The 12,806-nt window shown below is 36.2% G+C and overlaps 1 long non-coding RNA gene across 1 annotated transcript; it reads left to right on the top strand.

Moving 5' to 3' along the window:
* Positions 1-2,297: 2,297 nt before the first annotated feature.
* Positions 2,298-3,676, top strand: LOC105531864. Its single transcript, XR_001004877.1, has 2 exons — positions 2,298-2,616; positions 3,450-3,676. It is a non-coding gene; the product is annotated as an uncharacterized LOC105531864 (long non-coding RNA).
* The last annotated feature ends 9,130 nt before the right edge of the window (positions 3,677-12,806 follow it).

Below are 12,806 nucleotides of genomic sequence, written 5' to 3'. Positions count from 1 at the left end.
ACATATCATTCAACGAATTTCAAATTAATTGACAGTAACAGGAAGTAAATCATTGGTTGCCTGGGAGAGATAGCAGGTAGGGGCAGAAGGAAGGGGCTACAAAGGGCAAGAGGACACTTGCGGGGGGTGACAGAAATATTTTTTATATCGGTGTGGCAATAGCTTCATGGGTGAATACATATGCCAAAACTTATCATCAAATTATATACTCTAAATTATGTGAGGTCTATTGTTCTTCAATTATACCTCAAACAACTGCATTAGTCTGTTTTCACAATGCTCTAAAGAACTACCTGAGACTGGGTAATTTATAAAATAAAGGGGTGTAATTGACTCACAGTTCCACATGGCTGGGGAGGCCTCAGGAAACTTACAATCATGGTGAAAGGTGAAGGGAAAGCAAGGCACATCTTACATGGCAGCAGGAGAGAGAGAGAGTGAGGGGGGAAGTGTCACACTTTTAAATCATCAGATTTTATGAGAATCCACTGTCATGAGAACAGCATGTGGGAAATCTGCCCCCATGATCCAATTACCTCCTACCAGGTCCCTCCCCTGACACAAAGGGATTACAATTCGACATGACATTTGGGAGGAGACACACAGCAAATCTGTATCAATAACCTTTTATTTTAATATTTTATATTCTCTGTTGAAACACATGCTACTTGCTTTGCTTACTCTTTTCTCACAGCAACATTTAATTGTCCTTGAGAACTCAAAATGCAGTGTGGTGACTGATCATCTTGGACCATGTTAGACACTACCTTGAACTGTTCCTCAGGGAACAGTTATTTCCCTATTTCCATTGTTTTGAAGACAGATATACTAACCTATACGAAATGTTCTCACCAGACTTATAAATGACCAAAAGTTGGAAGTGTGAAATGGTGACACATAAAATGAATCTAAGAGATATTTTAATTTGCATTATTGATTATCTTACTTTGAACCTTCATATATTCACTGCCAATATTAAAATGAAATTCCCATCTCATGTATGCTAAATAGAAGTTCAGACTACCCTCATACATTTAAAGGATGATTTTCTAACACCAGAATCTTTAAATGATCATCTTTCAACAATGAATCCTTCCATATATATATATACACACACACACACACACATATATATTTATACCCTTATGTATATACCCTTATTATCCATACTAAGTGTATGGATAACGTATTTCTTTTGAAAACAATTTGTTTTTCATCCAGACCCAGCCAGCATTCATTGTGACTTAAGGAACATTGTGTTTCAGTCTTAACTAACTTTGTGAATTTACACAACAGTAGTTAAGAGAGGTAGACATTGCAGTCTTTGTTTTTTAAATAAATAATTATATTAAAAAAAACAGATAAATGCTTTCCTTTGAGAGGCAGTATTAGAATTCATATTAAAACTCAAGAATCCTTAAATGATCAGACCATTAATAGCACTCTGTCTTTATGAAAAAGAAATGGTTTCATAGATGGAACCAGGGAACAGTGCACAATTTAATGGTGCAAAAATTCTACCAACTTTACAAAAATTATGCATAAGAACTTGGTCTGCCTTGTCACTTAAGATAGTTCTTACATTTTGCATGATATTTATTTGCTTAGTTTGCTTAAAGCCTTTTTACCTACTTACATAACTTAATTCGGACAAATTCTCCACAAAAGGTGGAGTGAGAAACATCGTGATAAAATTTTTATAGTCAGAAAAATAAAGCTTTAAAACGCGTATTGAACTCGTAACATATTTAGTAGCAATGTTTCTGCTCTGGTAACCTCCATACCACCAGATTTCATTTTCCCAAGCATTCTTAACTTTATTTTGGAAAAATTTTTGACATATATTGTTAGTATTAAGAAGCAAGTACTTAGAAGCAATTATTATTATAACCTCTACCCATGTGTTACTTATCTCTAAAGAACTTGGATATATTTAAAAAAATAGTTCCTTTTTTCCTCACAATTGCCATGTAAGGTAGGTTAAATAAAGGTGTGGACAAAGTTATCTGAAAAAGAACTTGGAGGAAAGACTTTATTCCGGTGAACAGTTTGCAAATTAGAAAGATCACAGTCCTCTATGTACAAGGAAGGTGCTTTCTAGAGAATAAAGAAAGGGTTCAGATTTTATAACAAAAGTTTACACCCAGGTTTCCAGTGAGATCTGTTTATGCAAATGAAAGATTGACAGTTGTTTAGTTCTGATTGGTTAATAAGCTGAGATCTGATTGGTTGAGGCAGTTAAGCTGTGATTGATTGGTTGGTTCAGGTGAGCATTGAAAAGTCTCAAAGTTAAAAAGGTACAGTTTTCCAGGGTTTTCAGGCAACTCAAAGAATATGTGTAACCTCTACTCACCAAATGGCCACTTGGCTCTATTTTAAATTTAGGCACAGTTAGCTACTTGGGATCCATCATGAAGGACTGGCTCTTTCAGGTTCACATTTATTCACCAAGTGATGAACCTCATTTTAGAGTGTGGGGACTGGAACTTAGGGAAGTGATTTGTAACTTTGCTCCAGCTTGAGACTTGGCTTGGAAATAACCCTGAGCCTCCTAAGGCTTGGAATACCAGCATTGACAGCAGTACCTGGGTTCACCTCAGGAGTCTGCTCAAAGAGGTGAGGCGATTAGGTGGTGAACTGCTGATGAGAACCCAGTGCTAACAAGACAGAGGTGATGCATACAATCCCTTTAGACAACCAGTTAGTTCAGCCCTGGTCTCTAATTCGGTCAAATCCAAATAAGTATTTTTACATGTATGTTTTCCTAATTAGCTCTTACTCTAGCTGGAGTTCAGAGATAAAAGACACATGCTTAAGATTTCTTCTACCTTGGTAAACTAGGTGTAGTATTTTACCAACACCTAGAGAAGAGATCTGTACAGAATTAAAAAAAAAAAACCCTGACAAAGTAAAACCGATATCAAGATGGGCAGGATGTTATATTAACCTGGGGTGGAAGGCATGTTTGACAGGTGTAAATATTAAAGAAAGAAGTTAACATGTCATAATTTTAAATTATTTTATTTGAATTTTTATGAAAGTGCTTTCTGTATTTTTAAGGTTTGATCAGTATGGAAGAGAAAGGTACATTATTATATATAGATACATATATATATAATTTTTCTATGAATTTTTTAAAGAACTCTATCACTAACTCTATCATATGTCTTGCATGTATTGGGAAAATGGGTAGTTATAGAGGGGAGGTGGCTTGCTGTGTCCTAATTTGATATTGCAGATATAACCTTGTAAGTTTAGATTTACTAAAATTAAGAAAGTTTAAAATGTAAGGACAGGCACAGGAAAAATCAGTGTGATTCTTATTTTTATTATGAACAATTAGATATTTATGTAAACTAAAATAGTATCTGTAGATTAATTTTGGACAAAGTCTTGCCACTCCCATGTTTTAAAGACCAATTTTTTATTAATTAAATTATTTCTTGCAGTGAGAAAGGAGTTTGGAGACAGAAAGACAGAAGAGTTGATATTCCACTCAGAGATGTCAATTTTCAAAGAAATTTCTGCCCATTACGGATGCACCACAAATACTAGTCTATGCAATATATATTTTGAAAAGAATGTTTTTTCATGAAACTATAATTTTCATTCATAAGAATATATTTCCTGACTTAGCATTTTATAGACTAGATTAAAATTTTGTTCCCCAGAGTAATTGTGTGTGTGTGTGTGCATGTGCGTGTGTATGCATTCCTGAGGATTATTCTAAGGCTGAACTCGTTCATAGAAATGGAATTTTTCTGTCTATGCTCACATTTTAAAACAGCTCACACAAGTCAGGCAGAGACTGCCAACACCTTGGTTTCTAATTCTTTTTGCTAGTTCTATTAGAGGGGGCAAGTATAAACTGACTATGGGAAACAGTACACCCGTTCTCATATTCTTTATCAACATACATAAATTGGAAGAAAGATAGAGAAAGAAAGAGAGGGGTACAGAGGGAGGAAAGGAGGGAGAAGAAAGAGAGAGGAGGGGAAGTAGGAAAAGAGGAGAAGGGGAATATACTGGGGGAAAGAGAGGAGAGACAGAACCTTTCCACTAAAGTTAGCATCTGAGAGAGAGGCCCACGGAATTGAGTTTTTTTTTTTCTTTTTTTTTATCCCTTTGGCAAACCAGCATTTGGTCCTTGCTTTGATTATCCTGAGACAAGACAGTGCTTTGTTTACCTGAGCTAGCTGACCATGTCAGCTGTGACAATTTAAAATTAGGCCACTATTTATAATTCAAGCTATGTGTAAACAAAACAAAACACAATACAACCAATGAAGGAGGTTTCTTTGTTTGTTTTTTTAAAGGTAGGGGCATTTTGTAAATCAGACAGAGATAGCTTTCTTGAATAAAATGACATTTTTAGTTCTTTGTCTTGAACTTTCTCCTAAGGCACCTTTTGCCTGGCTCACTAGTCAAGAGGGACTGAAGAGGAATTGAAGGAATTCTAAATATCCCCAAAGCCTCTAGTGATTCTCCAGATGTGTCTTTTCAAGAGGTTGGCTACTTGTAGGGAGGGTGGCTATACCTTAATTATTCAATCACTTTTAATGTTTTACCTAAACTCTTTGCCAAATAGGTAGTTATTGCATTGCTTTAACTGTATACAGCCATCATTTGATTATAAATTCTACCAAAGATTGATTGCTTGATTTCAGGTTTAATTTTAAGATTTAAATGGCTGACTCCTTAGCTTGCTCAATTGTATTCTTTGTCCCTGATCACTTACTCCATAGAACACTGCTTATCTTTAAATAAAATGCATTAAACTCCTTTGTTTTCAGATGCTATAATATTTATGCCTATTGGGGATTCATACCCTAATAACTTGGGCTACTAGTCTGTCATAAAATATAAACTCTAGCCATATTAAATATGGTAGACTTGCCCTAAAAGTCAGATTTATACCTTCAATATACCATGGAATTTATAATACAAATAAATTACTTTTTTTGTATTTGTTTTAAAATAAGAAATTGTAGTCTCTTGAGTTCTAGAGTTTCTGTGAGAACAACAGAAGGAACGCTCAGCTAATGTTTAGTACCCATATGCTTCATTAAAGTGACCAGATGTCCTGCATTTGTCAAGGGAAAAGGGGAATTGTGTTCCTCTCTCTCAAATATTTCCTTCAAAAAGTCTATCATGGATACATTTTGTGCCTTCACTGCCCTTTTTAAATAATTCTTATTCATGCCTTATGATAAGAACATTACAACTGGTAACAAACTGCTTTTAAATTTGGGGTTTCAGATTTTCTAAAGCAAAAAATTGACTGTGTTTGTTGGTTTTTTTTTGTAGTTCTGTAGTTTAGTGTTACAAAAATTTGTATCAGAATTCTCATCCTGCCTACATAGTCCTAAAACTAAATTTATAATGTAAAGCAGGCATGATTCTGTTTATTTTTTTAAAGCCTGAGTTCCAACACACATTTTAAATCTCAGTAAAATGTGGCTTATTTTCTCAGTAAATACTGTCAGGAAAAATTGTCCAAACCTTGGAAATGGAAGAAGAGATTATGGAGCATCCTTTAAATGAAGTGCTATGTTTTGTCTGTTGAATTTTTCAAGGTTTATCAGATTCTGAAGAGGTGTGCTCCTTTGAGTGACTTCCTATGAGGCTAAATGTCTCAAACCTTTTAGTCTCAGGACCCCTTTATACTCTTAAGAATTTTTGAGGGCCATAAAGACTTTTGTTTATGTGCATTTTATCTATTGATATCTACCATACTATAAATTAAAGCTAAGCAATTAAAATAAATATATATGTGTTAATTTATTTTAAATAACAATAATAATTCCATTGCCTATTAGCATAGGACACCGGCTTATTTTTATAAAAAATAATTTTTTATTTTGAAATGAAATTTTCAGGTGAAGAGTGACATTGTCTTTACAATTTTGCAAGTTTCTTTAATATCTGGCTTGATAGAAGGGAATGGATTATCGTGTCTACTTCAGCCTTCAATTGGTTGCACTGTTACTTTGGTGGATGTATATATAAAATATCTGGTACCACACAGTTATGTATGGAGTTGGAAAAAGGAGGAGTATTTTAACACCCCTTAGCTATAATTGTGGATGCTTTTCTTTCACATTACACCAAAAGTTGGCAAGTGGTAGTTTCTTAAAGGTTAGTTGCAATGGGATATCTAAAGCAATATTGATGAGCTTTAAAACTATTCCTTTTGACTCTGTTGGCTTATCTTGCACATTAAATGGGCCATTTATCTATGTCAAATTATGTAACATTATTTATTCGTCATATAGAAATTATTGGTTTATGGATATATGCAGACTTTCAAAATGTTGACACGTTTGATTGCCCAATATTAAAATATCAAATTTGTCTATATTACTACCAATCCCATTAGACAGTTTGCAGATTAGATGTTCTAAAGGAAAGATTCATTTATTGTTGTTTGGAGAATAGCTTTAAAATGCTCATGACATTAGACACAGGGATCTTACTGAAATATATTTTCTTAAAGAGATAATTGCACAAGTGTATTAGTCCATTCTTAAACTGCCATAAAGAACTACATGACACTGGGTAATTTATAAAGAAAAGAGGCTTAATCAGCCCATGGTTCCATGGTTTATACAGGCTTCTGCTTCTGGAGAGGCCTCAGGAAACTTACAATCATGGCAGGAGAAGCCCATCTTCACATGGCTGGCAAGAGACAGCGAGCAAAGGGGGAAGTGCTACACACTTTTAAACAACCAGATCTCATGAGAACTCACTCACTATGACAAAAACAGCAAGGGGGGAAGTCCACCCACATGATCCAATGACCTCCTACCAGGCCCCTCCTCCAACATTGAGGATTATAAATTGCCATGAGATTTGGGTGGGGACACAGAGCTAAGCCATATCATTCTGCCCCTGGCCCGTCCCAAATCTTACATTCTTCTCACATTTCAAAACAAAATTATGCCTTCCAATTATCCCCCAAAGTCTTAACTCACTCCAGCATTAACTCAAAAGTCCAAGTCTAACATCTCATCTGAGACAAGGCAAGTCCCTTCTGTCTATAAGGCTGTAAAATAAAAAAAAGTTAGTTACATCCAAGACACAATGGAGATACTCACATTGGGTAATTGCTCCTATTCCAAAAGGGAAAAATTGGCCAAAACAGAGGGGATACAGGCCCCATGAATGTTTGAAACCCAGGAGGGCAGTCATTAAATCTCAAAGCTCCAAAATAATTTCTTTTGACTCCATGTCTCATGTCTAGGTCACACTGATGCAAGGGCATTGGGGATAGGGTCCCAAGGTCTTGGGCAGCTCCACCCCTGTGGCTCTGCAGGGTACAGCCCTTGCGGCTGCTTTCACAAGTTGGCATTGAGTGCCTGCAGCTTTTCTAGGCTCACAGTGCAAGCCGTTGGTGGATCTACCATTCTGGGTCTGAAAGACAATGGCCCTTTTCTCACAGCTCCACTAGGCAATGACCCAGTGGAGATTCTGTGTGGGGGCTCAAACCCCACATATCCCCTCCACACTGCACTAGTAGAGGTTCTCCATTTGGGGTCTGCCCCTGCAGCAGACTTTTGTATGGACATCCAGGCATTTCTGTACATCCTCTGAAATCTAGGTGAAGGCTCCCCAAGCTCAACTCCTGTCTTCTGGGCACCTGCAGGTCTAACATCATGTGGAAGCTGCCAAGGCTTGGGGCTTGCACACTATGAAGCAGCAACCTAAGTTGTAGCTTGGCCCCTTTTAGCCATGACTGGAGCTGCGACAGCTGGGAGGCAGGGTGCTATGTACTGAGGCTGCACAGAACGGCAGGGCCCTGGGCCTGGCCCATGAAACCAGTTTGCCCTCCTAGGACTCCAGGCCTGTGATGGGAGAGGCTTTCACAAAGATCTCTGAAATGCCTTGGAAGCATTGTCCCTTTTGTTTTGACTATTAACATTTAATTATCTTTACTTTTGCAAATGTCTGCAGCTGGCTTGATTTCCTCCCTTGAAAATGTTTTGGTTTTTTTCTACTAGGTGGTCAGGCTGCAAATTTTCCAAACTTCTATGCTCTGTCTGTTTCCCTTTTAAATGTAAGTTCCAATTTCCGGTTATTCCTTTGTTTCTGCAGATGAATGTAGACTTTTAAAAGCAGGCTTGCCACATCTCTCTAAGCATTTGTTGCTTAGAAATTTCTTCTATTAAATATCCTAAATCATTTCTCTCAAGTTCAAAGTACTACAAATTGCTAGAGCATGGGCACAATGCTGCCAGCCCCTTTACTAAAGCATAGCAGCAGTGACCTTTACTTCAGTTCTGAACAAGTTTCCCATCTCCATCTGAGACATCCTCAGCCAAACATCTCTGTCTATATCACTATCAGCATTTTGGTCACAAGAATTTAACAAGTCTCTAGGAAATTCTGAACTTACCCTAATCTTTCAGTCTTTTTCTGAGCCCTCCAGCCTCTGCCCATTAACCAGTTCCAAAGTTGCTTTCATATTGCCAAATATCTTTATAACAATACTCCATTTCCCTGGTACTGATTATCTGTATTAGTTCATTCTCGCACTGCTATAAAGAACTACCTAACACTGGGTAATTTATAAAGAAAAGAGGTTTAATCAGCTCACAGTTCTATGGCCTGTACAGGCTTCTGCCTCTGGAGGGCCTCAGGAAACTTACAATCGTGGCAGAAGGTAAAGGGGAAGCAAGCACATCTTCACATGGCTTGCAAGAGTCAGAGAGCAAAGTGGGGAGTGCTACGCACTTTTAAACAACCAGATCTCATGAGAACTCACTATCACAAGAACAGCAAGTGGGAAGTCCACCCCCATGATTCAGTCACCTCCTGCCAGGCCCCTCCTCCAACACTGAGAATTATAATTTGACATGAGATTTGAGTGGGAACACAGAGCCAAACCACATCAACAAGTATGTAAAACGTGTGCGAAATATAAACACAAAGGTATTCATGAGAGCACTGTTTATAATTGAGAAAGATTGGAAATTACCTAGGTATAGAAAGCAGAGATTATTTTACACATTAAAATACTTTGTGTGTGTGTGTGTATATATATGTGTATGTGTGTGTGTGTGTGTTTAGTGGCAAGAAAAAAATATATGTGCTTCTTGTAGAGTGAAAAATTTGTTATAAAATAGCATTATAGTAAGATCACAAAGAATTTTTGTGTATGCATATTAGTGTAGATAATAGAGAGACAGAGAGATAATGTTTCAGATAAAGTTTTGAAGATTCACCACGATGATAATCAAATATCTCTGAGTTGACATATTTAGGAGATGTTGTTTTTCCTTGTAAGAACTTGATTGTTTAATTATTTTGTTTTTTAGAGAAGCATGTATATTTTACAGTCAGAAAAAAATAATAAACCATTAGCTTTTTGGAAATGAAAGTCAGTTTTGTTTCTAAAATTAGATAAAATAGATGTGTTTTGTTCTGACAGCTAAAGTTGGCAAGATTTCAAGGCAGTATGTAGCTTATGTGCTACTAGTAGAAGTATTAGTGCAATCTACCTGACAAGTAGTTGGGGTTAAAAGTCTTAACATTTTCATTCCTGATAATTTATCTGATTTACTTCTACTAATTATTCCTATGGACATATTCAGTGATCTATTCAAAGTTTTGTATAAAATGCAAATGTTAAACAATAGAAAATAATTAGAATGTATTATATTATAGTGTATTCATTTGGTAGAATACCTTGTAGACATTACTATAGATCACTCAATATTTTTGCCTGATTGTCTATAGTTGCATGCTGCTGTGATTTGGGAAAGGAAGGAAGTAGAAAGTTGAGAAATGGGGGTCATAAGCCATTTTTCCTTTTTTTGGTAGATTCTGTGGGGTTTCTTGCCTCTCCATTCCTTCCTTTACTTGTCCCCACTTTGATCTCAAGTCTTCACTTATCCTTTCTCCACAACCTTGATTTTTAGTGGTCCATGAGTCTAGTTGTTACTTAGAATAACAGGTCCACATATCTAAATTTTTCTTATGGTATTTTACTGCTGAGATTCAGAAATACTGTTTCAAAAAACATTGAAAATAATTATTCTACATTGTAAAGAGGTATGCAAATGAATATGAGTATGCCAGAGATACTCATAGGTGCCTGGGAATACACTTTTCATTCAGAGAATAGCAAAAAAGAAATTTCTAATGCAGTCATGCCTTACTTAGTGATGGGGAGACATTTTGCATAATGTGTCTTTAGGCTATTTGTCATTGTTTGAACATCACAGAATGTGCTTACACAAACTTAGAATGTGTAGCCTACTACACACCTAGGCTGGGTAGTCTCACCTACTACTCCTAGGCTGTAGTTCATGTTACTGCCCTGAATAGTTTGTGTATCTAAACATTTCTAAATGTAGAAAAGGTACAGTAAGAATACAGTATTAGAATCTTATGGATCATGCTCACATATGTGGTCCATTGTGGACTGAAATGTTGTTATGAGGTGTATAACCATAGTTTCATGTCTTTTTTTCTAAAGGATGATATAAATATCAATTTTCTTTTTATTTGTTTTATAAAAGTATTAACAGATGTTTATTTATTTATCTATTTATTTATTTTTTGAGATAGAGTCTTGCTCTGTCAACCAGGCTGTAATGCAGTGGCACAATCATGGCTCACTGCAACCTCCACCTCCCAAGTTCAAGTGATTCTTCTGCCTTGGCCTCCCGAGTAGCTGGGTTACAGATGCCCACCACCACACCCAGAACATTTTTGTATTTTTAATAGAGACATGGTTTCACCATGTGTTGAGCCAGGCTGGTCGTGAACTCCTGACCTCAAGTGATTTGCCTACCTCAGCCTCCCGAAGTGCTGGGATTACAGGCGTGAGCCACTGCACCTGACCTGTTATTTGAAAGTACATTTCCTAACTACATTTAAAACAGTTTTGGGAAAAAATTATGTTAAATTTAGGTTTCTGTATACTTGAGAGCAACTAGAAAGCATTAAACTTTATGATCTAGCAGATACAGATTCTCAAAGCTAACAGCTAGAAAAATTTCTCATGAGTAAAATTAAATTGCTCATCTATAGGATCTCTGAGTCTTTTCCAAGTTTCATAGCAAAAGAGATTTCCCAAATTACCTTTATTTACTTATTTTTAAAGTAGAATTCTGAAATCCTAGGTTGAATGAGATAGAATAATATGCATATTTTAATATCTAAATTTGGGTTTTTCTAATTAGCAATACATCTATGTTGAATTGCTAATGAAAAATTGTCAATCTTTAATATTAGCATATATTTTTCAACCAGAACCCCACTCTGAAGATAGTATTATTAATGCTTTCAGTGAAGTCATAGTTATTTTCTTTGGCTGTACCAACACAAGAGGGACAAAAACCATAGTCTTCTCACATTTAAAAAGCCAAATAGAATATAATTTTCATCTTAATCATATGAAATGATATTTACTATCCAAAAACTTTCCTATAACTCTGTTATAAAAAGATATGTTCACTATGTCTGGACAATGTCAAACTCATTTTTCATGCATTCCCATTTCATTGCTATGTTCAATGATTAAATCTAAAGAAAATTTTAATAGATCCCTCACCTAAAGCAAACACAAAAAGCATCAGTGGCAACAATGAGGATGAAAGGACAATACTGTAGCTCTCACTGAAGGGCCTAAAAAAACTTCTGCTTTAATTTCTCTAAATCCATGATAATGCTGTGTTCTTTTTAATTATACTTTAAGTTCTGGGGTACATGTGCAGAACATGCAAGTTTGTTATATAGGTATACACTTGCCATGGTGGTTTGCTGTAGTCATCAACCTGTCATCTACATTAGGTATTTCTCCTAATGCTATCCCTCCCCTAGCCCCCCAACCCCCAACAGGCCCCGGTGTGTGATGTTCCCCTCTGTGTCTATTTGTTCTCATTGTTCAACTACCACTTATGAGTGAGAACATGTGGTGCTTGGTTTTCTGTTCTTGTGATATTTTGCTGAGAATGATGGTTTCCAGCATCATTCATGTCCCTGCAAAGGACATGAACTCATCCCTTTTTATGGCTGCATAGTATTCCATGGTGTATATGTGCCACATTGTCTTTATCCAGTTTATCATTGATGGACATTTGGGTTGGTTCCAAGTCTTTGCTCTTGGAAAGTGCCACAATAAACATACGTGTGCATGTGTCTTTATAGCAGCATGATTTATAATCCTTTGGGTATATACCCAGTAACGTGATGGCTGGGTCAAATGCTATTTCTAGTTCTAGATCCTTGAGGAATCACCACACTGTCTTCCACAATGGTTGAACTAATATACACTCCCACAAATGGTGTAAAAGCGTTCCTATTTCTCCACATCCTCTCTAGAATTTGTTGTCTCTTGACTTAAGGATTGCCATTCTAACTGGCGTGAGATAGTATCTCATTGTGGTTTTGATTGGCATTTCTCTAGTAACCAGTGATGATGAGCATTTTTTCATGTGTCTGTTGGCTGCATAAATGTCTTATTTTGAGAAGTGTCCATTCATATCCTTTGCCCACTTTTTGATGGGGTTGTTTGTTTTTTTCTTATAAATTTGTTTAAGTTCTTTGTAGATTCTCGATATTAGCCCTTTGTCAGATGGATATATTACAAAAATTTTCTCCCATTCTGTAGGTTGCCTGTTTGCTCTGATGATAGTTTCTTTTGCTGTGCAGAAGCTCTTTAGTTTAATCAGAACATTGTTGTTTAAGTTACTGCCTGTGTAGATGATTTAAAATGATGTGATAATTCAGGGAAAATTCACAGGGTTTGGGGCTTGGGTTTATGTGGATTTATCTCCTGTAGTTTTAGTTAGGTTAAG

The sequence above is a fragment of the Mandrillus leucophaeus genome, unplaced genomic scaffold, assembly GCF_000951045.1.
Source record: "Mandrillus leucophaeus isolate KB7577 unplaced genomic scaffold, Mleu.le_1.0 Scaffold917, whole genome shotgun sequence".
NCBI lineage: Eukaryota > Metazoa > Chordata > Mammalia > Primates > Cercopithecidae > Mandrillus > Mandrillus leucophaeus.
The sequence above is the reverse complement of the archived record's forward strand: the minus strand, read 5'-3'. Positions and strand labels throughout refer to the sequence as shown.